Here is a 27,287-nt window from a genome sequence, read left to right as displayed (position 1 = left end):
TTCCACTCCTAGGAATATACCCCAAAGAACTGAAAACAGGTACTCAAGCAAATCTTTGTACATGAATGTTCTTTTTTTTTTTTTTTAATTTTTAATTTATTTTTGGCTGCATTGGGTCTTTGTTGCTGCACTTGGGCTTTCTCTAGTTGCAGAGAGCGGGGGCTACTCTTGTTGCAGAGCATGGGCCCTAGGTGCACGGGCCTCAGTAGTTGTGGCACACAGGCTTAGTTGCTCTGTGGCATGTGGGATATTCCTGGACCAGGGCTTGAACCCGCGTCCCTGCATTGGCAGGCAGATTCTCAACCACTGTGCATCCAGGGAAGTCCCCATGAATGTTCTTAATGGCACTATTCACAATAACCAAACTATGGAAAGAACCCAAATGTCCATCAATGGATGAATGGATAAAGAAATTGTGGTACCCCATGACAGTTTTCACAGAATTAAAACAAATAATCCAAAAATTTATATGGAACCATAAAAGACCCAGAATTGCCTAAGAAAAAAGAATAAAGCAGGAAGCATAACCCTCCCAGACTTCAGACAACAGTACAAAGCTACAGTAATCAAAACAGCATGGTATTGGCACAAAAACAGACACATGGATCAAAGGAACAGAATAGAGAGCCCAGAAATAAACCCACACACCTATAGTCAATTAATCTTTGACCAAGGAGACAATAATATACAATGGGAAAAAGACAATATCTTTAGCAAGTGGTGTTGGGAAAGTTGGACAGCTGCATGTAAATCAATGAAGTTAGGACACACCCTCACGCCATACACAAAAGTAAACTCAAAATGGCCTTAAGACTTAAATATAAGACATGACACCATAAAACTCCTAGAAGAGAACATGGGCAAAATATTACCTGACATAAACTGTATCAATGTTTTCTTAGGTCAGTCTCCCAAGGCAATAGAAATAAAAGCAAAAATAAACAAATGGGGGGACTTCCCTGGTGGTGCAGTGGTTAAGACTCCATGCTCCTAATTCAGGTGGCCTGGGTTCGATCCCTGGTCAGGGAGCTAGATCCCACATTCATGCTGCAACTAAGAGTTTGCAAGCCACAACTAAGGAGACTGCATGCCGCAACTAAGGAGACTGCATGCCACAACTAAGGAGCCCACCTGCCACAACTAAGACCTGGCACAACCAAATAAATAAATAAATATTAAACAAACAAAAACAAATGGGACCTAATCAAACTTACAAGGTTTTGCACAGCAAAGGAAACCATGAACAAAATGTAAAGACAACCTATGGACTGGGAGAAAATATTTGCAAATAATGAGACTGAGAAGGGCTTAATTTCCAAAATATACAAAAAGCTCATGCAACTCAACAACAACAAAAAACCAAACTACCCAATTGAAAAATGGGCAGAAGGCCTAAACAGACATTTCTCCAAAGAAGACACACAGATGGCCAACAGGCACATGAAAAGATGCTCATCACTGCTAATTATTAGAGAAATGAAAATCAAAACTACAATGAGATACCACCTCACACCAGTCAGAGTGGCCATCATTAAAAAGGCTACAAATAACAAATACTAGAGGGGATGTGGAGAAATGGAAACCCTCTTACACTGTTGGTGGGAATGTAAGTTGGTACAGCCACTATGGAAAACAGTACAGAGATTCCTCAAAAAACTAAAAATAGAGTTGCCATATGATCCAACAATCTCACTCCTGGGCATATATCCTGACAAAACTCTAATTTGAAAACATACATGCGCACCTCTATGTTTATAGCAGTACTATTTAAAGTAGCCAGGACATGGAAACAACCTGAATGTCCATTGATAGATGAATGGATAAAGAAGATGTGGTAGGGCTTCCCTGGTGGCGCAGTGGTTGAGAGTCCGCCTGCCGATGCAGGGGACAGGGGTTCGTGCCCCGGTCCGAGAAGATCCCACATGCCGCAGAGCGGCTGGGCCTGTGAGTCATGGCCGCTGAGCCTGCACATCCGGAGCCTGTGCTCCGCAGCGGGAGAGGCCACAACAGTGAGAGGCCTGCGTACCGCAGAAAAAAAAAAGAAGATGTGGTATATGTATATGTGTATACATATATACACACACATATATATATATGTATATATACACACACATATATACACAATAGAATACTACTCAGTCGTAAAAAAGAATGAAATAATGCCATTTGCAGCAACATGGATGGACCTAGAGACTACCATACTAAGTAAAGTAAGTCAGAAAAAGACAAATACCATATGATATGACTTATATGTGGAATCTAAAATATGGCACAAATGATCTTATCTATGAAACAGAAACAGACTCAAAGACTTAGAGAACAGACTTGTGGTTGCCAAGGGGGATGGTGGTTGGGGGAGGGATGGAGTGAGAGTTTGGGGTTAACAGATGCAAACTAGTATATATAGGATGGATAAACAACAAGGTCCTACTGTATAGCACAGGGAACTATATTCAATATCCTGTGATAAACCATAATGGAAAAGATCATGAAAAAGAATATATATATGTATAACCGAATCACTTTGCTGTACAGCAGAAATGAACATAACACTGTAAATCAACCATACTTTTTTTTTTTAATGTGTGTGTGTGTGTGTGTGTGTGTGTGTGTGTGTGATATGCGGGCCTCTCACTGTTGTGGCCTCTCCCGTTGCGAAGCACAGGCTCCGGACGCGCAGGCTCAGCGGCCATGGCTCACGGGCCCAGCCGCTCCGCGGCATGTGGGATCTTCCCAGGCCGGGGCACGAACCCGTGTCCCCTGCATCGGCAGGCGGATTCTCAACCACTGCGCCACCAGGGAAGCCCTATACTTTAATTAAAAAAAATTGTGGTACATCAAGGAAAATAAAGAGAGATCACAGCAAAGGAAACCATCAACAAAACAAAAAGACAACCTACTGAATGGGGAAAATATTTTCAAATGATATGACCAATAAAAGATTAATATCCAAAATATATAAACAGCTCATACAACTCAACATCAAAAAAACGAACAATCCAATTAAAAAATAAGCAGAAGATCTGAATAGACATTTTTTCAAAGAAGACATATAGATGGTCAACTGGCACATGAAAAGATGCTCAACACTGTTAATCATCAGAAAAATGCAAATTAAAACCACAATGAGGGCTTCCCTGGTGGCGCAGTGGTTGAGAGTCCACCTGCCGATGCAGGGGACACGGGTTTGTGCCCCGGTCCAGGAAGATCCCACATGCCACGGAGCGGCTGGGCCCATGAGCCATGGCCGCTGAGCCTGCGTGTCCAGAGCCTGTGCTCTGCAACGAGAGGGGCCACAACAGTGAGAGGCCCGTGTACCACAAAAAAAAAAAAAAAAAAAAACCCACAATGAGGTATCACCACACAACTGTCAGGATGGCTATCATCAAAAAGAACACAAATAACAAATGTTGGTGAGGATGTGGAAAAAAGGTAATTGTTGGTGGGAATGCAAACTGGTGCAGCCACTATGGAAAACAGTATGGAGGTGTCTCTGAAAGCTAAAAATAGAACTACCATGTGACCCAGAAATTTCACTCCTGGGTCTTTATAAACAAAAACACGAATTTGAAAAGATTCATGCACCCCAGTGTTCATATCAGCATTATATACAATTGCCAAGATATGGAAGTAACCTAAGTGTCCATCAACAGATGAATGGATAAAGACGTGTTTCCATCAACAGATGAATAGATAAAGATGTGGTGTGTGTGTGTGTGTGTGTGTATATACACACACACATACACACAATGGAATACTACCCAGCCATAAAAAGAAGGACATTTTGCCATTTGCAGCAACACAGACGGACTTGGTGGCTATTATGCTGAGTGAAATAAGTCAGACAGAAAAGATGAATACTGTATGACACCACTTATATGTGGAATCTAAAATATAAAATTAGTGAATACAACAAAACAGAAACAGACTTGAGATGTAGAGAACAAATGAGAGGTTACCAGCGGGGAGACGGAAGGAGGGAGGGGTAAGATAGCAGTAGTGGATTAAGAGGTACAAACTACTATGTATAAGAAAAATAAGCTACAAGGATATATAGTTAATAACTGTAAATGGAATATAACATTTAAAATTTGTGAATCATTATGTTGTACACCTGAAATGTATATATTTTACATCAACTATACCTAAATTAAAAAACTGTGGTATATACACACCTCTGGGGCTGGCGATCTGTGAAGCTCCCACCTTCCCTAGAGTTCTCTGCAGCTGCCCTGCCCTGCGCCCTCCAGAGACTGGGATGGGACCATGATGCAGACACACTGGCTCACACTCATGCTGGTGGTGGCCGCCTGGATCCACACTGAGTTTAGGACTGAGGACAAGATGGTGGAGTTAAAGGACTTGAGATCACCTCCTCTCACAAAAACACCAAAATCACAACCAACTGTTGAACAGCCATCAACAAAAAACACTGGAACCTACCGAAAAAGATATTTTGCACCCAAAGACAAAGAAGAAGCCACAACGAGACTGTAGGAGGGGCACTTTCACGATATAATCAAATCTTATACCTGCCATGTGGTGACCCACAAAATGGAAAATAATTATATCATAGAGGTTCTCCCACAAGAAGGAGAGTTCAGAGCCCCACATCAGGCTCCCCAGACTGGGGGTCTATCATTAGGAAGAGGAACCGTCAGAGCATTTGGCTTTGAAGGCCAGTGAGGCTTGAGTGGAGGAGCTCTACAGGACTGGGGGAAACAGAGACTACACTCTTGGAGGGCACACACAAGGTTTCATGTGCACTGGGACCCAGGGAAAAGCAGTGACTCCATAGGAGTCTTGGCCTGACCTACCTGCAGGCCTTGGAGGGTCTCCTGGGGAGGCAGGCATTGGCTGTGGCTCACTGTGGGACTAGGACACTTGTGGTGGAGGCCCCGGGGAATATTCATCTGTGTGAGCTCTCCTGGAGGTCACCATTTTGGCACCAAGACCTGGCCCCACCCAACAGCCGGAAGGCTTCAGTGCTGGGACACCTCAGGCCAAACAACCAACAGAGTGGGAACACAGCCCTACCCAGCAACTCAGAGGCTGCCTAACGTCATCTTGAGTCCATGGCTGCCTCTAAATGCACCCCTTGCCACGGCCCTGCCCACCAGAGGGACAAGACCCAGCTTCACCCACCAGTGGGCAGGCATCAGTTCCGTCCACCAGGAAGCCTACGCAAGCCCCTGGACAATCCTCACCCACCAGGGGGCAGACACCAGAAGCAAGAAGAACAACAAACCTGCAGCCTGAGAAACGGAGAGCACAAACACAGAAAGTTAGACAAAATGAGATGGCAGAGAAATACGTTCCAGATGAAAGAACAAGCTAAAACCCCAGAATAATGACTAAGTGAAGTGGAAATAGGCAATCTACCTGAAAAAGAATTCAGAGTAATGATAATAAACATGATCCAAAATCTCAGAAACTGAATGGAGGCATGGATGGAGAAAAAACAAGAAATGTTAACAAGAACCTATAAGAACTAAAGAACAAACAAACAGTGAGGAACAACACAATAACTGAAATGAAAAATACACTAAAAGGAATCAATAGCAGAATAAATGAGGCAGAAAAACGAATAAGTGAGCTGGAAGACAGACTGGTGGAAATCACTGCCACAGAACAGTAAAATTGAAAAAGAATGAAAAGAAATGATGACAGTTTAAGGGACCTCTGGGACAACATTAAACACACCAACATTCGCATTATAGGGGTCCCAGGAGGAAAAGAGAGAGCGAAAGGGCCTGAGAAAATATTTGAAGAGATAATGGCCGAAAACTTCCCTAACATGGGAAAGGAGACATTCAAATAAACCCAAAGAGGAGCACACCAAGACACATATTAATCAAATTGACAAAAATAAAAGACAAAGTGAAAATATTAAAAACAACAAGGAAAAAGCAACAAATAACATACAAAAGAATCCCCATAAGGTTATCAGCTGATTTACCAGCAGAAACTCTTGCAGGCCAGAAGGCAATGGCGCCATATATTTAAAGTGATGAAAGGGGAAAACTTACAACCAAGAATACTCTACCCAGCAAGGCTCTCATTCAGACTTCACAGAGAAATTAAAAGCTTTACAGACAAGCAAAAGCTCACCACCAAACCAGCTTCACAACAAATGCTAAAGGAACTTCTCTAGGTGGAAAAGAAAAGGCCACAACTAGAAGTAAGAAAACTATGAATGGGAAAGCTCATTGGTAAAGGCGAACATACAGTAAAGGTAGGAAATCATCCACACACAAGTATAATATCAAAATCAGCAACTGTGGGAAGAGGAGAGTACAAATGCATGATACTGGAAATGCATTTTAGATTAACAGACTAGCTACTTAAAACAATCTTGTGTATATCCAGACTGCTATATCAAAACCTCATGGTAACCACAAACCAGAAGTCTTCAATAAATACACAAAAAAGAAAAAGCAATCAAAACACAACACTAAAGCTATTCATCAAATCACAAGAGAAGAGAACAAAAGAGGAAGGGAAGAAAAAGACCTACAAGAAAAAATCCAAAACAATCAACAAAATGGCAATAAGAACACAAGTATTGATAATTACCTTAAAGGTAAACGGCTTAAATGCTCCAACCAGAAGACACAGACTGGCTGAATGGATACAAAAACAAGACCCATATATATGCTGTCTATAAGAGTCCCACTTCAGATCTAGGGACACATACAGACTGAAATTGAGGGAATGGAAAAATGTATTCCATGCAAATGGAAATCAAAAGAAAGTGCGAGTAGCAACACTCATCAGACAAAATAGACTTTAAAATAAGGACTGTTAAAAGAGACAAAGAAGGAAACTACATAACAATCAAGGGGTCACTCCAAGAAGAAGATATAACAATTGTAAATATATATGCACCCAACAAAGAAGCACCTCAACATATAAGGCAAATGCTAACAGCCATGAAAGGAGAAATCAACAGTAACACAATAGTAGTGGAGGACTTTAACATCATCCAGACAGAAAAGCAATATGGAAACACAGGCCTTAAATTATACATTATAGCAGATGAACCTAATTGACATTTATAGAACATTCTGTCTGAAAGCAGCAGAATACACATTCCTCTCAAGTGCACATGGAACATTCTCCAGGATAGCTCACATGCTGAGCCACAAAGCAAGCCCCAGTAAATTTAAGAAAAGTGAAATAATATCAAGTATCTTTTCCGACTACAACACTATGAGATTAGAAATCAACTACAAGAAAAAGCCTGTAAAAGACACAAACACGTGGAGGCTAAACAATATGTTATGAAACAGTCAATGGATCACTGAAGAAATCAAAGAGTAAATTAAAAAACACCTAGAGACAAATGAAAACGAAAACACGATGATCCAAAACCTCCGGGACACAGCAAAAGCAGTTCTAAGAGGCAAGTTTATAGCAATACAGTCTTACCTCAGGAAACAAGAAAAATCTCAAATAAACACCCTAACTTTTCACCTAAAGCAACTAGAGAAAGAACAAAAAAACCCCTCAAAATTAGTAGGAGGGAAGAAATCATAAAGATCAGAGCAGAAATAAATGAAAGAGAGATAAAGAAAACAGTAGCAAAGATCAATGAAACTCAAAGCTGGTTCTTTGAAAAGAGACACAAAATTGATAAACCAGACTCCCCAAGAGAAAAAGGGACAGGGCTCAAATCAATAAAATTAGAAATGAAAAACGAGAATTTACAACTGACATCACAGAAATGCTTAAGAGACTACTACAAGCAACTGTATGCCAATAAAATGGACAACCTAGAAGAAATGGACAAATTCTTAGAAAGGCCTAATCTTCCAAGACTGAAGTTGTAAGAAACAGAAAATACGAATAGACCTGTCACAAGTACTGAAATTGAAACTGTGATTTTAAAAGTTCCAACAAACAAAAGTCCAGGACCAGATGGCTTCACATGTGAATTCTATAAAAAATTTAGAGAAAAGTTAACACCTTTCCTTCTGAAACTACTCCAAAAAATTGCAGTGGAAGGAACACTCCCAAACTCATTCTATGAGGTCACCATCACCCTGATATCAAAACCAGACAAAGATATTACAAAAAATTACAGGCCAATATCACTGATGAACATAGATGCAAAAATCCTCAACAACATACTAGCAAACCAAATCCAACAACACATTAAAAGGATAATACATTATGATCAAGTGGGATTTATCCCAGGGATGCAAGGATTTTTCAATATCTGCAAATCAATCAGTGTGATACACCACATTAAACTGCAGAATAAAAACCATATCATCATCTCAATAGATGTAGAAAAGGCTTTTGACAAAATTCAACACTGATTTATGATAAAACCTCTCCAGAAAGTGGGCATAGAGGGAATCTACCTCAAAGTAATAAAGGCCATATATGACAAACCCACAACCAATATCATACTCAACAGTGAAAGGCTGAAAGCATTTCCTCTATGCTCAGGAAAAGACAAGGATGTCCACTCTCACCACTTCTGTTCAACATTGTTTTAGAAATCCTAGCCACAACCTTCAGAGAAGAAAAAGATAAAAAAGGAATCAAAATTGGAAAGGAAGAAGTAAAACTGTCACTATTTGTAGATGACATGATTGAATACATAGAAAATCCTAAAGATGCTGCCAGAAAACTACTAAAGCTCATCAATGAATTCGGTAAAGTTGCAGGATGCAAAATTAATACACAGAAATCTCTCACGTTTCAATACACTAACAATGAAAGATCAGAAATAGAATTTAAGGAAACAATCCCATTTACCATTGCATCAAAAAGAATAAAATATTTAGGAATAAACTTACCTAAGGAGGCAAAAGACCTGTACTCCAAAACTGTAAGATGCTGATGAAAGAAATTGAAGATGACACAAACAGATGGAAAGATATACCATGTTCTTGGATGGGAAGAATCAATATTGTCAAAATGACTATACTACCTAAGGCAATCTACAGATCCAATGCATTCCCTATCAAATTACCAATGGCATTTTTGGAGATCTAGAATGAAAAAATCTTAAAAATCTTCTAACTGTAGGTAGGATTTAAATTTGAAGAAATCCATTTGGAAGACTATTTGGATTGCAATCAAAATGCTAAATGGGTATGCCCATTTAGAACTTAGTTGAGTCAGCAACTTAATTTATGACTCTACATTAAAGAAATGTGGACAAAGATGTATAGATATAGATATTTATATGCAACACAATGAAATTAAGAATGAACCAATGTTCAATATGCAAGAGGTTAAATTATGGTACATCCTACCTGTGAAATGCATCTGTTAAAAAGAGGTGGGTCTATACATGCTGATATAGAAGTGGGTCTATATATTCTGATATAGACAGAGCTCCAAGAGCTATTTAGTGAAAAAAAAAGAAAAGAAAGCTGAGAAACAATAAATAAGACATAATTGCAGATATTTTATATATTAAAAATGTTATATACTTATGTATGTTTGTATTTGCATATATGTAATAATAGCTATCATTGAGCTGCACTGTTCTAAATGCTAATAAAGTACCTCAGTTAATTCTAATAAAAAAATAGAAGACATCAGAGGTCACTGCCTATACCTCCATCAAAAGACATGCTGGTTGAAGAAAGATAGAGTAGACATACATTTCCTATTTCTCCATCTAAATACAACTAAAAACTTTGGACACTATATATAAAACAATGAGAAGTTGATGAGAATACTCTGAAAGATGTTGAGAAAAAGGCACACTAACTCAGAACCTCAAAACCTAAGGAACAACATGGTAGTGGGTTCTGAGATTTCTTTTTGTCTCATATATCCCAGACTTGGAGCTGAAGAAGTTGGCAAACCAGATATGAGAACAGGTGAAGACAAAAATAGCCCCAATAAACCTGTTCTATCTGGGCATTGGAACACAAAAAGGGTATGCTAGGAAGGTAGAAAACTTTCAGATAGTAACTGCTCTACTCCAAACATCCCAGAACAATGGCCCACCCCTACACATGCCAGAAAAGGCTAAATGGACAGCCTAGATCTCCACCCGTGCCCTATGCCTGCGGTAGTGTCAGAAAAGGCCAAGTAGGAAACCAGAAATTCTATTCTGCCAGGTGGTAATGAAGACCCACCTCTGCAATATCAGTGGAGACCACAGGTGGAAGTTGCCTGGACTTCCACCTCTATTCAGCAGTAAAAAGGTGACTGAACCCTTCCCCTCTGAGGTTGTGACAGAGGAAGTATAGTGCAGAATCAGGAGTTTACCACTACCCTGCAGCAATAAGCATTCCTACCCCTCCCAGTCAAGGAGGTATCAGTGAAAGCCCAGTGGAGAGCTGGAACTCCCAACCCTGCCCACAAATAACAAGGAGCTCCCCCACTCCCCTGTGTCAACAAAGGCTGAAGGGAGAACCTGGACTTCTAGCCTCACCTGGCAGTAATGAAGTGGTGCTCTATCTTTTTCACTGCCAGAGCAGTGTCAGAGGAAGCCAGGTAACACAGAAAGTTTAAGTAAAATCCAGAAACTTATACATAATATACAAAATGTCCAGGTTTCAACTGAAAATCACTCATCATACCAAGAACTAAAAAGATCACAGACTGAATGAAAAAAAAATCAACAACTGCCATAACTGAGATGACAGAAATATTAGAATTTCTAACAAAGATTTTAAGGTAGTTATCATAAAGATATTTCAACAAGCAATTACGAACATGTTTGAAACAAATGAAAACATGGAAAAATCTCAGCAAAGAAAATGAAAACACTAATTTGAAAAGATATATGCACCCCAATGTTCACAGCAGCATTATTTACAGTAGCCAAGATATGAATGCAACCTAAGTGTCATTCAACACACGAATGGATAAAGAAAATGTGGCATACACACACACACACACACACACACACACACACACACACACACTGGAATATTTCTGAGCCATTAAAAAAGAATGACATTCTGCCATTTTCAGTATCATGGATGGACCCAGAAGGAATTATGCTTAGTGAAATAAGTCAGAAAAAGACAAATACTGTATGTTATCACTTATATGTGGAATCTAAAAAAAACCCCAATGAATGTATAGAACAAAACAGAAACAGGCTCACAGATATAGAGAACAAACTAGTGGTTACCAGTGGAGAGGGGAAAGGAGGGAGGAGCAAGATAGGGGTATCTAATTAAGAGACACAAACTACTATGTATAAAATAAATAAGCAACATACAGCACTGGGAAATATAGTATTTTTTAAAACCTTTGAATGGAGTGTAATCTATAAAGATATTGAATCACTATGTTGTACACCTGAAACTAATATCGTAAATCAACTACACTTCAATGACAAGAAAAGAAAACCCTGAAAAAAAAAAAGTCTCAGCAAAGAAGACCAGAGAAGAACAAAACAAAAATTTTAGAACTGAAAAATACCATAACTGAAATAGAAAACTCAGTGGATGGGCTCAGCAAGAGAATGAAAGGGAAAGAGGGAAGTGTCAGTGACCTAAAAGACTAATAGAAACTACTCAATCTGAACAACAGAGAGAAAATAGATTGAAGGAAAAATAAACAGAGCCTCAGGGACATGTGGGACTATAATAAAAATTTTAAATTCATGTCACTGAATTCCCAGGAGAGGAGAAAGAGGGCAGGGCTGAAAAAGTACTCAAAGAAATGACTAAAAACTTCCAGAATTTTGCAAAAGACAGAAATGTATAAATTCAAGAAGATGAGCAAACAGAATAACCCCCCTGCCAAATCTACACCAAGACACATCCAGTCAAACTTATTAAAACTAGGAAGATGGCAGAAGGGTAAGACGTGGAGATCACCTTCCTCCCCACAGATACATCAGAAATACCTTTACATGTGGAACAACTACAGAACACCCACTGAATGCTGGCAGAAGACCTCAGACCTCCCAAAAGGCAAGAAACTCCCCACGTACCTGGGTAGGGCAAAAGAAAAAAGAAAAAGAGACAAAAGACTAGGGATGGGACCTGCACCAGTGGGAGGGAGCTGTGAAGGAAGAAAGGTTTCCACACACTAGAAGCCCCTTCACAGGCGGAGACTGCAAGTGGAGGAGGGCAGAAGCTTTAGAGCCATGGAGGAGAGCACAGCAACAGGAGTGCAGAGGGCAAAGCGGAGAGATTCCTGCACAGAGGATCGGTGCCGACCAGCACTCACCAGCCCGAGAAGCTTGTCTGCTCACCCACCGGGATGGGTGGGGGCTGGGAGCTGGGAGCTGAGGCTCGGGCTTCGGTTGGATCGCAGGGAGGACTGGTGGTGTGAACACAGCCTGAAGGGGTTAGTGCACCATGGCTAGCCGGGAGGGGAAAAGGTCTGGACCTGCTAAAGAGGCAAAAGGCTTTTTCTTCCCTCTTTGTTTCCTGGTGCGTGAAGAGAGGGGATTAAGAGCGCTGCATAAAGGAGCCCCAGAGACTGGCACGAGCCATGGCTACCAGTGCGAACCGCAGAGATGGGCATGAGATGCTAAGGCTGCTGCTGCCACAACCAAGAAGGCTGTGTGCGAGCACAGGTCCCTATCCACACCTCCCCTCCTGGGAGCCTGTGCAGCCCGCCACTGCCAGGGTCCCGTGATCCAGGGACAACTTCCCGGGGAGAACGCATGGCGCATCTCAGGCTGTTGCAACGTCATGCTGGCCTCTGCCGCCGCAGGCTCGCCCCACACTCTGTGCCCCTCCCTCCTCCCAGCCTGAGTCAGCCAGAGCCCCCAAATCAGCTGCTCCTTTAACCCTGTCCTGTCTGAGAGAAGAACAGACACCCTCCAGCAACCTATATGCAGAGGCAGGGCCAAATCCAAAGCTGAACCCCGGGAGCTGTGCGAACAAAGAAGAGAAAGGGAAATTTCTCCCAGCAACCTCAGGAACAGTGGATTACATCTCCACAATCAATTTGATGTACCCTGCATTGGTGGAAAACCTGAATATACAATGAATCATCCCAAACTGAGGAGGTGGACTTTGAAAGCAAGATATATTATTTTTTCCTCTTTTCCTCTTTTTGTGAGTGTGTATGTGTATGTTTTGGTGTGAGATTTCGGCTGTATAGCTTTGCTTTCACCATTTGTCCTAGGGTTCTGTCCATCCATTTTTTTGTTTACTTTTTACTTAAAAATTTTTTCTTAATAATTATTTTTTATTTTAATAACTATTTTATTTTATCTTACTTTATTTTATTTCTAAAATCCTCTTCCTCTCTTTCTTTCTTTCTTTCTCCTTTCTTCCTTTCTTTCCTTCCTTCCTTCCTTTTCTTCCTTCCTTCCTTCCTTCCTTTCTCTCTCTCTCTCTTTCTCTCTTTTTTTCCTTTATTCTGAGCGGTGTGGATTAAAGGCTCTTGGTGCTGCAGTGAGGAGTCAGTGCTGTGCCTCTGAGGTGGGAGAGCCAACTTCAGGACACTGGTCCACAAGAGACATCCCAGCTCCACATAATATCAAACGGCAAAAATCTCCCACAGATCTCCGTCTCAACACCAACACCCAGTTTTACTCAACGACCAGCAAGCTACAGTGCTGCACACTCTATACCAAAAAACTAGCAAGACAGGAACACAACCCCACCCCTTAGCAGACAGGCTGCCTAAAATCATATGGCCACAGACAACCAAAAACACACTACCAGACGTGCACCTGCCCACCAGAAAGACAAGATCCAGCCTCATCCACTAGAACACAGACACAAGTCCCCTCCACCATGAAGCCTACACGACCCACTGAAACAAATTTAGCCACTGGGGACAGGCACCAAAAACAACGGGAACTATGAACCTGCAGCCTGCAAAAACAAGACCCCAAACACAGTAAGATAAGCAAAATGAGAAGACAGAAAAACACACAGCAGATGAAGGAGCAAGATAAAAACCCACCTGACCTAACAAATGAAGAGGAAATAGGCAGTCTACCTGAAAAAGAATTCAGAATAATGATAGTAAAGATGGTACAAAAACATGGAAATAGAATAGAGAAAATGCAAGAAACATTTAACAAGGACCTAGAAGAATTAAAGAAGAAACAAGCAATGAAGAATAACACAAAAAGTGAAATTAAAAATACTCTAGATGGGATCAATAGCAGAATGACTGAGGCAGAAGAACGGATAAGTGACCTGGAAGATAAAATAGTGGAAATAACTACTGCAGAGCAGAAGAAAGAAAAAAGAATGAAAAGAACTGAGGACAGTCTCAGAGACATCTGGGACAACATTAAACACACCAACATTCGAATAATAGTGGTCCAAGAAGAAGAAGAGAAAAAGAAAGGGACTGAGAAAATATTTGAAGAGATTATAGTTGAAAACTTCCCTAATATGGGAAAAGAAATAGTTAATTAAGTCCAGGAAGCACAGAGAGTCCCATACAGGATAAACCCAAGGAGAAACATGCCAAGACACATATTAATCAAACTGTCAAAAATTAAATACAAAGAAAACATATTAAAAGCAGCAAGGGAAAAACAACAAATAACACACAAGGGAATCCCCATAAGGTTAACAGCTGATCTTTCAGCAGAAACTCTGCAAGCCAGAAGGGAGTGGCAGGACATATTTAAAGTGATGAAGGAGAAAAACCTACAACCAAGATTACTCTACCCAGCAAGGATCTCATTCAGATTTCATGGAGATATTAAAACCTTTACAGACAAGCAAAAGCTGAGAGACTTCGGCACCACCAAACCAGCTTTACAACAAATGCTAAAGGAACTTCTCTAGGCAAGAAACACAAGAGAAGGAAAAGACCTACAAAAACAAACCCAAAACAATTAAGAAAATGGGAATAGGAACATACATATCAATAATTACCCTTAAATGTAAATGGATTAAATGCTCCCACCAAAAGACACAGACTGATTGAATGGGTACAAAAACAAGACCCATGAATAGGCTGTCTACAAGAGAACCACTTCAGACCTAGGGACACATATTGACTGAAAGTGAGGGGATGGAAAAAGATATTCCATGCAAATGGAAATCAAAAGAAAGCTGGAGTAGCAATTCTCATATCAGACAAAATAGACTTTAAAATAAAGACTATTACAAGAGACAAAGAAGGACACTACATAATGATCAAGGGGGTAGATCCAAGAAGAAAATATAACAATTGTAAATATTTATGCACCCAACATAGGAGCACCTCAATACATAAGGCAAATACTAACAGCCATAAAAGGGGAAATCAACAGTAACGCATTCATAGTAGGGGACTATAACACCCCACTGTCACCAATGGACAGATCATCCAAAATGAAAATAAATAAGGAAACACAAGATTTAAATGATACATTACACAAGATGGACTTAATTGATATTTAAAGCACATTCCATCCACAAACAACAGAATACACATTTTTCTCAAGTGCTCATGGAACATTTTCCAGGATAGATCATATCTTGGGTCAGAAATCTAGCCTTGATAAATTTAAGAAAATTGAAATCGTATCAAGTATTTTTCCGACCACAATGCTATGAGACTAGATACCAATTACAGGAAAAGATCTGTAAAAAATACAAACACATGGAGGCTAAACAATACACTACTTAATAACGAAGTGATCACTGAAGAAATCAAAAAAGAAATAAAAAAATACCTTGAAACAAATGACAATGGAGACACGACGACCCAAAACCTATGGGAAGCAGCAAAAGCAGTTCTAAGAGGGAAGTTTATAGCAATACAATATTACCTTAAGAAACAGGAAACATCTTGAATAAACAACCTAACCTTGCACCTAAAGCAATTAGAGAAAGAAGATAAAAAAAACCCCATAGTTAGCAGAAGAAATCATGAAGATCAGATCAGAACTAAATGAAAAAGAAATGAAGGAAATGTTAGCAAAGATCAGTAAAACTAAAAGCTGGTTTTGAGAAGATAAACAAAATTGATATACCATTAGTCAGACTCATCAAGAAAAAAAAAAGAACACTCAAATCAATAGAATTAGAAATGAAAAAGGAGAAGTAACAAATGACACTGCAGAAATACAAAAGATCATGAGAGATTACTACAAGCAACTCTATGCCAATAAAATGGACAACTGGGAAGAAATGGACAACTTCCTAGAAATGCACAACCTGCCAAGACTGAATCAGGAAGAAATAGAAGATATGAACAGACCAATCACAAGCACTGAAATTGAAACTGTGATTAAAAATCTTCCAACAAACAAAAGCCCAGGACCAGATGGCTTCACAGGCGAATTCTATCAAACATTTAGAGAAGAACTAACACCTATCCTTCTCAAACTCTTCCAAATTATAGCAGTGGGAGGAACACTCCCAAACTCATTCTATGAGGCCACCATCACCCTGATACCAAAACCAGACAAAGTTGTCACAAAGAAAGAAAACTACAGGCCAATATCACTGATGAACATAGATGCAAAAATCCTCAACAAAATACTAGCAAACAGAATCCAACAGCACATTAAAAGGATCATACACCATGATCAAGTGGGGTTTATTCCAGGAATGCAAGGATTCTTCAGTATATGCAAGTCAATCAATATGATACACCATATTAACAAACGGAAGGAGAAAAACCATATGATCATCTCAGTAGATGCAGAGAAAACTTTTGACAAAATTCAACACCCATTTATGATAAAAATCCTGCAGAAAGTAGGCATAAAGGGAACATTCCTCAACATAATAAAGGCCATATATGACAAACTCACAGCCAACATCATCCTCAATGGTGAAGAACTGAAACCGTTTCCACTAAGATCAGGAACAAGACAAGGTTGCCCACTCTCACCACTCTTACTCAACATAGTTTTGGAAGTTTTAGCCACAGCAATCAGAGAAGAAAAAGAAATAAAAGGAATCCAAATTGGAAAAGAAGAAGTAAAGCTGTCACTGTTTGCAGATAACATGATACTATATAGAGAGAATCCTAAAGATGCTACCAGAGAACTACTAGAGTTAATCAATGAATTTGGTAAAGTAGCAGGATGCAAAATTAATGCACAGAAATATCTGAAATTCCTATACACTAATGATGGAAAATCTGAAAGTGAAATTAAGAAAAAACTCCCATTTACCACTTCAACAAAAAGAATAAAATATCTAGGAATAAACCTACCTAAGGAGAGAAAAGACCTGTATGCAAAAAATTATAAGACACTGATGAAAGAAATTAAAGATGATACAAATAGATGGAGATATATACCATATTCTTGGATTAGAAGAATCAACATTGTGAAAATGACTCTACTACCCAAAGCAATCTACAGATTCAATGCAATCCCTATCAAACTACCAATGGCATTCTTCACAGAACTAGAACAAAAAATTTCACAATTTGTATGGAAACACAAAAGACCCCGAATAGCAATCTTGAGAACGAAAAATGGAGCTGGAAGAATCAGGCTCCCTGACTTCAGACTATACTACAAGGCTACAGTAATCAAGACAGTATGGTACTGGCACAAAAACAGAAATATAGATCAATGGAACAGGATAGAAAGCCCAGAGATAAACCCACACACATATGGTCACCTTATTTTTGATAAAGGAGGCAAGAATATACAGTGGAGAAAAGATGGCCTCTTCAATAAGTGTGTTGGGAAAACGGGACAGGTACATATAAAAGTATGAGATTAGAACACTCCCTAACACCATACACAAAAATAAGCTCAAAATGGATTAAAGACCTACATGTAAGGCCAGACACTATCAAACTCTTAGAGGAAAACATAGGCAGAACACTCTATGACATAAATCACAGCAAGATCCTTTTTGACCCATCTCCTAGAGAAGTGGAAATAAAAACAAAAATGAACAAATGGGACCTAATGAAACTTAAAAGCTTTTGCACAGCAAAGGATACCATAAACAAGACCAAAAGACAACCCTCAGAATGGGAGAAAATATTTGCAAATGAAGCAACTGACAAAGGATTAATCTCCAAAATTTCCAAGCAGCTCATGCAGCTCAATATCAAAAAAACAAACAACCCAATCCAAAAATGGGCAGAAGACCTAAATAGACATTTCTCCAAAACGATATACAGATTGCCAACAAACACATGAAAGAATGCTCAACATCATTAATCACTAGAGAAATGCAAATCAAAACTACAATGAGATATCATCTCACACCGGTCAGAATGGCCATCATCAAAAACTCTAAAAACAATAAATGCTGGAGAGGGTGTGGAGAAAAGGGAACCCTCTTGCACTGCTGGTGGGAATGTAAATTGATACAGCCACTATGGAGAACAGTATGGGGGTTCCTTAAAAAACTACAAATAGAACTACCATACGACCCAGCAGTCGCACTACTGGGCATATACCCTGAGAAAACCATAATTCAAAAAGAGTCATGTACCACAATGTTCATTGCAGCTCTATTTACAATAGCCAGGAGAAGGAAGCAATCTAAGTGTCCATCATCAGATGAACGGATAAAGAAGATGTGGCACATATATACAATGGAATATTACTTAGCCATAAAAAGAAACGAAATTGAGTTATTTGTAGTGAGGTGGATAGACCTAGAGTCTGTCATATAGAGTGAAGTAAGTCAGAAAGAGAAAAACAAATACCGTATGCTAACACATATATATGGAATCTAAGAAAAAAAAATGGTCATGAAGCACCTAGGCGTAAGACGGGAATGGAGACGCAGACCTACTAGAGAATGGACTTGAGGATGTGGGGAGGAGGAAGGGTAGGCTGTGAGAAAGTTAGAGAGTGGCATGGACATATATACAGTACCAAACGTAGAATAGATAGCTAGTGGGACGCAGCTGCATAGCACAGGGAGATCAGCTCGGTGCTTTGTGACCACCTAGAGGGGTGGGATAGGGAGGGCGGGAGGGAGGGAGACACAAGAGGGAAGAGATATAGGAACATGTGTATGTGTATAACTGATTCATTTTATTATAACGCAGAAACTAACACACCATTGTAAAGCAATTATACTCCAATAAAGATGTTAAAAACAAACAAAAACTTATTAAAACTAAATTAAAAAAAAGAAACACCTTGAAAATAACAAGAGAAAAATATGTATTATCTTTAGTTGAAACACAGTTTGAAAGAGAGTAGATTTCTCATCAGAAATTATAGAGGACAGAGGAAGTGACACAACATTTTTCAAGTGCTAAAAGAAATGTCAACCCAGAATCCTACATCTGATGAAAATATCCTTCAGGAATAAAATAGGAAATCAAGACATGCTTACATGAAGGAAAACAAAGAGAATATGTTGCCAGCAGACCTACTCTGAAAGAAGGACTATGGGTAATCACTCTGTGTTCTACAACTATTAAATAAATTTAATTTGGCATTAAAAAATTCACAAAAAATAAATCTCCAGGCCCATATAATTTTACTAGAGAATTCTACGAAATGTTTAAAGACGAATTAACACCAATTCTTGACAATCGCTTCCTGAAAATAGAATGGAACATGTCTCAACTCATTTTGAAAAAAATAAATTTATTTATTTTTGGCTGTGTTGGGTCTTTGTTGCTGCACACGGGCTTTCTCTAGTTGTAGTGAGTGGGGCTACTCTTCGTTGTGGTGCATGCGTTTCTCATTGCGTTGGCTTCTCTTGTTGCGGAGCACAGGCTCTAGTCATGTGGGCTTCAGCAGTTGTAGCACGAAGGCTCAGTAGTTGTGGAGCACAGGCTTAGTTGCTCCACAGCATGTGGGATCTTCCCAGACTAGGGCTCAAACCTGTGTTCCCTGCATTGGCAGGGGGATTCTTAACCACTGTGTCACCAGGGAAGCCCACAACTCGTTTTTTGAAGCTAGTGTTAACCCTGATAGCCAAACTAGATAAGGTCAGTGTCTCATGAATACAGACACAAAAATTCTTAACAAAATATTAACTAGTAGAATTCAGCAATATATAAGAAGTTTTACACCATGACCAAGTAGGGTTTATTCTAAGGATGCAAAACTAGTTTAATGTTAAAAAATATATATATAATCCACCATATTAAATGGCTAAAGAAGGGGAAAAAAATCACATGATCAACTGATGAAAAAAACAAGCATCTGACAAGATTCAAACTCATGCATTATAAGAACTCCCAGAAATATAGGAATAGAAGGGAACTTCCTCACTTTATAAAAAGCATCTACAAATAACAAAAAAATCAAACAACAACAAATACGTGTGCTAAAATGTAGCAAGCCACACAGACTTCCCTGGTAGTGCAGTGGTTAAGCATCCGTCTGCCAATGCAGGGGATACAGGTTCAATCCCTGGTCTGGGAAGATTCCACATGCTGTGGAGCAGCTAAGCCCATGCACCACAACTACTGAGCCTGCACTCTAGAGCCTGTGAGCCACAATTACTGAGCCTGTGTGCCACAACTACTGAAGCTTGCACACCTAGAGCCTGTGCTCCGCAACAAGAGAAGCCACTGCAATGAGAAGTCCACACACCACAATGAAGAACAGCTCCCACTTGCCATAACTAGAGGAAGCCCACGTGCAGCAATCAAGACCCAATGCAGTCAAAAATAAATAAATTTTTTAAAAAAATGTAGTGAGCCACAAATGGGATGAAGGAGAAAAATGAAACAAAGAAAAACTCGATCATTTCAACAAAATCTGGAAAGGAAATAAAAAGGGGGAGTAGTCATAAGAGAGCAAATGAAAGAAATATAAAATAAAATGGCAGTAACAAGATCTAAAGTTAATTATCAGAAAAAATGTCTCCCTATTAAAAGAGACTCTAGGGGCTTCCCTGGTGGTGCAGTGGTTGAGAATCCGCCTGCTGATGCAGGGGACACGGGTTCGTGCCCCGGTCCAGGAAGATCCCACATGCCGCAGAGCGGCTGGGCCCGTAAGCCATGGCCACTGAGCCCGTGTGTCCGGAGCCTGGGCTCCGCAATGGGAGAGGCCACAACAGTGAGAGGCCCACGTACCAAACACACACAAAAAAACAAAAACAGAGACTCTAAGACTACATAAATACAATGATCAGCTATAAGCTGTTTATAAGAAAACATGTAAAATGATTCTAAGAAACTTTTAAATGAAGGTGGCAACACAAAAATGAAGAAATATATAGCTGGCAAATATCAGAAAAAGTAGGAATGCCAATTTTAAAAAGAGTAGAAATGAAGGCAAAAAAAGTTATATGGGACAATGATTTTTTAAAAAATCTTATCTATTTATTTATTTATCTTTGGTTGTGTTGGATCTTCATTGCTGTGTGCCGGCTTTCTCTAGGTGCGGCGAGCGGGGGCTACTCTTCGTTGCAGCGCATGGGCTTCTCATTGCGGTGGCTTCTCTTGTTGTGGAGCATGGGCTCTAGGCACATGGGCTTCAGTAGTTGTGGCACGTGGGCTCAGTAGTTGTGGCTTGCGGGCTCTAGAACACAGGCTCAGTAGTTGTGGTGCATGGGCTTAGTTGCTCCACAGCATGTGGAATCTTCCTGGGCCAGGGCTCGAATCCGTGTCCCCTGCATTGGCAGGTGGATTCTTAACCACTGCACCACCAGGGAAGTCCCAACAATGATGTTTTATAGTGATTAAAATATTATATACATATATAAAACAAAATAAAGTGTAACAGACACAAAACAATATAGCATCAAAATACAGAAACAAAGGTTATTAGAAACACAGAATTTGGTAAAAACATAATAATTGTGGGAGCCTAATATACCTCTCTTAGACTTTAATGGGTCACAAAAAAAAAAGAAGAGAGAGAGACAGACAGGATACAAACAATACCATTACCAGATAATAAACATATATTTAGAACTTTGTATCTTTTAAAGTGAATCTGGAACATCTACATTTAGATAAACTAATTTTTTATAATTTCATAAGGAACATTCAGAAGAGTAGAAATAGGCCACATTCTGTGACTACAATGCAACAAAATTAACTCGACAGTAAGAAAGATAAAGAAAACTAACTACTAGGAAATTCAAAAGATAATCTGAAATGACTTGAGTCCAAGAGGTAGGGAAAACAAATTATAGACTATTTAGAAATTGATCACGTTGGGGAAAAATTCTTGTGCTGAGAAAAAAATACACAATCTTCAATACATGTATTATCTATCTAAAATGGATTACGAGGGAGAAGAGAGAAGATGGCGGAAGAGTAAGATGCGGAGATCACCCTCCTCCTCACAGATACATCAGAAAAACATCTATGTGTGGAAGTGCTCCTATAGAACACCCACTGAACGCTGGAAGAAGACCTCAGACTCCCAAAAGGCAAGAAACACCCCCACGTACCTAGGTAGGGCAAAAGAGAAAAGAATAAACAGAGACAAAGACTAGGGACAGGACCTCTGGGACAACGTTAAATGCACCAACATCCGAATTATAGGGGTCCCAGAAGAAGAAGAGAAAAAGAAAGGGACTGAGAAAATATTTGAAGAGATTATAGTTGAAAACTTCCCTAATATGGGAAAAGAAACAGTTAATTAAGTCCAGGAAGCACAGAGAGTCCCATACAGGATAAATCCAAGGAGAAACATGCCAAGACACATATTAATCAAACTGTCAAAAATTAAATACAAAGAAAACATATTAAAAGCAGCAAGGGAAAAACAACAAATAACACACAAGGCAATCCCAATAAGGGTAACAGCTGATCTTTCAGCAGAAACTCTACAAGCCAGAAGGGAGTGGCAGGACATATTTAAAGTGATGATGGAAAAAAACCAACAACCAAGATTACTCTACCCAGCAAGGATCTCATTCAGATTTCATGGAGATATTAAAACCTTTACAGACAAGCAAAAGCTGAAAGAGTTCAGCACCACCAAACCAGCTTTACAACAAATGCTAAATGAACTACTCTAGGCAAGAAACACAAGAGAAGGAAAAGACCTACAAGAACAATGCGAAACAATTAAGTAAATAGTAATAGGAACATACATATCGATAATTACCTTAAATGTAAATGGATTAAATGCTCCCACCAAAAGACACAGACTGGCTGAATGGATACAAAAACAGGACCCATATATATGCTGTCTACAAGAGACCCACTTCAGACCTACAGACACTTACAGGCTGAAAGTGAGGGGATGGATAAAAATATTCCATGCAAATGGAAATCAGAAGAAAGCTGGAGTAGCAATTCTCACATCAGACAAAATAGACTTTAAAATGAAAACTATTACAAGAGACAAAGAAGGACACTACATAATGATGAAGGGGTAGATCCAAGAAGAAGATATAACAAATGTAAATATTTATGCACCCAACATAGGAGCACCTCAATACATAAGGCAAGTAACAGCCATAAAAGGGGAAATTGACAGTAACACAATCATAGTAGGGGACTTTAACACCCCACTTTCACCAATGGACAGATCATCCAAAATGAAAATAAATAAGGAAACACAAGCTTTAAATGATACGTTACACAAGATGGACTTAATTGATATTTATAGGACATTCCATCCAAAAACAACAGAATACACATTTTTCTCAAGTGCTCATGGAACATTCTCCAGGATAGATCATATCTTGGGTCAGAAATCTAGCCTTGATAAATTTAAGAAAATTGAAATCGTATCAAGTATTTTTCCGACCACAATGCTATGAGACTAGATACCAATTACAGGAAAAGATCTGTAAAAAATACAAACACATGGAGGCTAAACAATACACTACTTAATAACGAAGTGATCACTGAAGAAATCAAAGAGGAAATCAAAAAATACTTAGAAACAAATGACAATGGAGACACGACAACCCAAAACCTATGGGATGCAGCAAAAGCAGTTCTAAGAGGGAAGTTTATAGCAATACAATCCTACCTTAAGAAACAGGAAACATCTCGAATAAACAACCATCTTTGCACTTAAAGCAATTAGAGAAAGAAGAACAAAAAAACCCCATTTTTAGCAGAAGGAAAGAAATCATGAAGATCAGATCAGAAATAAATGAAAAAGAAATGAAGGAAACAATAGCAAAGATCAATAAAACTAAAAGCTGGTTCTTTGAAAAGAAAAATAAAATTGACAAACCATTAGCCAGACTCATCAAGAAAAAAAGGGAGAAGACTCAAATCAATAGAATTAGAAATGAAAAAGGAGAAGTAACAACTGACACTGCAGAAATACAAAAGATCATGAGAGATTACTACAAGCAACTCTATGCCAATAAAATGGACAACCTGGAAGAAATGGACAAATTCTTAGAAATGCACAACCTGCCAAGAGTGAACCAGGAAGAAATAGAAAATATAAACAGACCAATCACAAGCACTGAAATTGAAACTGTGATTAAAAATCTTCCAACAAACAAAAGCCCAGGACCAGATGGCTTCACAGGCAAATTCTATCAAACATTTAGAGAAGAGCTAACACCTATCCTTCTCAAACTCTTCCAAAAGATAGCAGAGGGAGGAACACTCCCAAACTCATTCTATGAGGCCACCATCACCCTGATACCAAAACCAGACAAAGATGTCACAAAGAAAGAAAACTATAGGCCAATATCACTGATGAACATAGATGCAAAAATCCTTAACAAAATATTAGCAAACAGAATCCAACAGCACAGTAAAAGGATCAGACACCATGATCAAGTGGGGTTTATTCCAGGAATGCAAGGATTCTTCAACATATGCAAATCAATCAACGTGATATACCATATCAACAAACTGAAGGAGGAAAACCATATGATCATCTCAATAGATACAGAGAAAGCTATTGAAAAAATTCAACACCCATTTATGATAAAAACCCTGCAGAAAGTAGGCATAGAGGGAACTTTCCTCAACATAATAAAGGCCATATATGACAAACCCACAGCCAGCATCATTCTCAATGGTGAAAAACTGAAACCATTTCCACTAAAATCAGGAACAAGGCAAGGTTGCCCACTCTCAACACTCTTATTCAACATAGTTTTGGAAGTTCTAGCCACAGCAATCAGAGAAGAAAAAGAAATAAAAGGAATCCAAATAGGAAAAGAAGTAGTAAAGCTGTAACTGTTTGCAGATGACATGATACTATACATAGAGAATCCTAAGGATGCTACCAGAAAACTACTAGAGCTAATCAATGAATTTGGTAAAGTAGCAGGATACAAAATTAATGCACAGAAATCTCTGGCATTCTTATACATTAATGATGAAAAATCTGAGAGTGAAATTAAGAAAACACTCCCATTTACCACTTCAACAAAAAGAATAAAATATCTAGGAATAAACCTACCTAAGGAGACAAAAGACTTGTATGCAGAAAACTATAAGACACTGATGAAAGAAATTAAAGATGATACAAATTGGTGGAGAAATATACCATGTTCTTGGATTGGAAGAATCAACATTGTGAAAATGACTCTACTACCCAAAGCAATCTACAGATTCAATGCAATCCCTATCAAATTACCACTGGCATTTCTTACAGAACTAGAACAAAAAATTTCACAATTTGTATGGAAATACAAAAGACCCCCAATAGCCAAAGCAATCTTGAGAATGAAAAATGGAGCTGGAGGAATCAGGCTCCCTGACTTCAGACTATACTACAAGGCTACAGTAATCAAGACAGTATGGTACTGGCACAAAAACAAAATATAGATCAATGGAACAGGATAGAAAGCCCAGAGATAAACCCACACACATATGGTCACCTTATCTTTGATAAAGGAGGCAAGAATATACAGTGGAGAAAAGACGGCCTCTTCAATAAGTGTGTTGGGAAAACTGGACAGCTACATGTAAAAGTATGAAATTAGAACACTCCCTAACACCACACACAAAAATAAACTCAAAATGGGTTAAAGACCTACATGTAAGGCCAGACACTATCAAACTCTTAGAGGAAAACATAGGCAGAACACTATGACATAAATCACAGCAAGATCCTTTTTGACCCATCTCCTAGAGAAGTGGAAATAAAAACAAAAATGAACAAATGGGACCTAATGAAACTTAAAAGCTTTTGCACAGCAAAGGATACCATAAACAAGACCAAAAGACAACCCTCAGAATGGGAGAAAATATTTGCAAATGAAGCAACTGACAAAGGATTAATCTCCAAAATTTATAAGCAACTCATGCAGCTCAATAACAAAAAAACAAACAACCCAATCCAAAAATTGGCAGAAGAACTAAATAGACATTTCTCCAAAGAAGATATACAGATTGCCAACAAACACATGAAAGAATGCTCAACATCATTAATCACTAGAGAAATGCAAATCAAAACTACAATGAGATATCACCTCACACCGGTCAGATTGGCCATCATCAAAAACTCTAGAAACAATAAATGCTGGAGAGGGTGTGGAGAAAAGGGAACCCTCTTGCACTGCTGGTGGGAATGTAAATTGATACAGCCACTATGGAGAACAGTATGGGGGTTCCTTAAAAAACTACAAATAGAACTACCATACGACCCAGCAATCCCACTACTGGGCATATACCCTGAGAAAACCATAATTCAAAAAGAGTCATGTACCACAATGTTCATTGCAGCTCTATTTACAATAGCCAGGACATGGAAGCAACCTAAGTGTCCATCAAAAGATGAATGGATAAAGAAGATGTGGCACATATATACAATGGAATATTACTCAGCCATAAAAAGAAATGAAACTGAGTTATTTGTAATGGGGTGGATAGACCTGGAGTCTGTCATACAGAATGAAGTAAGTCAGAAGGAGAAAAACAAATACCGTTTGCTAACACATATATATGGACTATGAAAAAAAAATGTCATTCAGAGATTAGTGGTAGGACGGGAATAAAACACAGACCTACTAGAGCATGGACTTGAGGATATGGGGAGGGGGAAGGGTAAACTGTGACAAAGTGAGAGAATGGCATGGACATACATATACTACCAAATGTAAAATAGATAGCTAGTGGGAAGCAGCTGCATAGCACAGGGAGATCAGTTCTGTGCTTTGTGACCACCTAGAGGGGTGGGATAGGGAGGGTGGGAGGGAGGGAGATGCAAGAGGGAAGAGACATGGGAGCATATGAATATGTATAATTGATTCACTTTGTTGTAAAGCAGAAACTAACACACCATTGTAAAACAGTTATACTCCAATAAAGATGTTAAAAAAATAAAATGGATTACGATAATAAGTGAACAAAAGAATTCACTGTAGAAGCCAGAAAAAGGACAAATCAAACAAAATAAACCAGAAGAAGGGATTAATAAAGGTCAATCAAAAATATATGAATGAAAACAAACCAAAAAACCCAGAGGGGAATTGAAATCAACCAATAAACCAACAAAATATTAAGAATGAGGGGCTTCCCTGGTGATGTAGTGGTTGAGGGTCCACCTGCCAATGCAGGGGATGTGGGTTTGAGCCCTGGTCCAGGAAGATCTCACA

The 27,287-nt window shown here is 39.0% G+C and overlaps 1 protein-coding gene across 5 annotated transcripts in view; it reads right to left on the bottom strand.

Annotated features, from left to right (window-relative positions):
- Positions 1-27,287, bottom strand: part of RNF24 (ring finger protein 24) — a 145,934-nt gene that overhangs the window by 76,570 nt on the left and 42,077 nt on the right. For 2 of the 5 annotated variants that reach the window (XM_067013028.1, XM_067013029.1), the window contains exon 2: positions 4,176-4,333. The exons of the other annotated variants lie outside the window; for them this stretch is intronic. The gene's annotated coding sequence lies outside the window, so the exon portion shown is untranslated. The remainder of the gene's footprint in view (positions 1-4,175; positions 4,334-27,287) is intronic. 5 annotated transcript variants of the gene reach the window in all.

The sequence above is a fragment of the Kogia breviceps genome, chromosome 14, assembly GCF_026419965.1.
Source record: "Kogia breviceps isolate mKogBre1 chromosome 14, mKogBre1 haplotype 1, whole genome shotgun sequence".
NCBI classification, from domain to species: Eukaryota; Metazoa; Chordata; class Mammalia; order Artiodactyla; family Physeteridae; genus Kogia; species Kogia breviceps.
The sequence above is the reverse complement of the archived record's forward strand: the minus strand, read 5'-3'. Positions and strand labels throughout refer to the sequence as shown.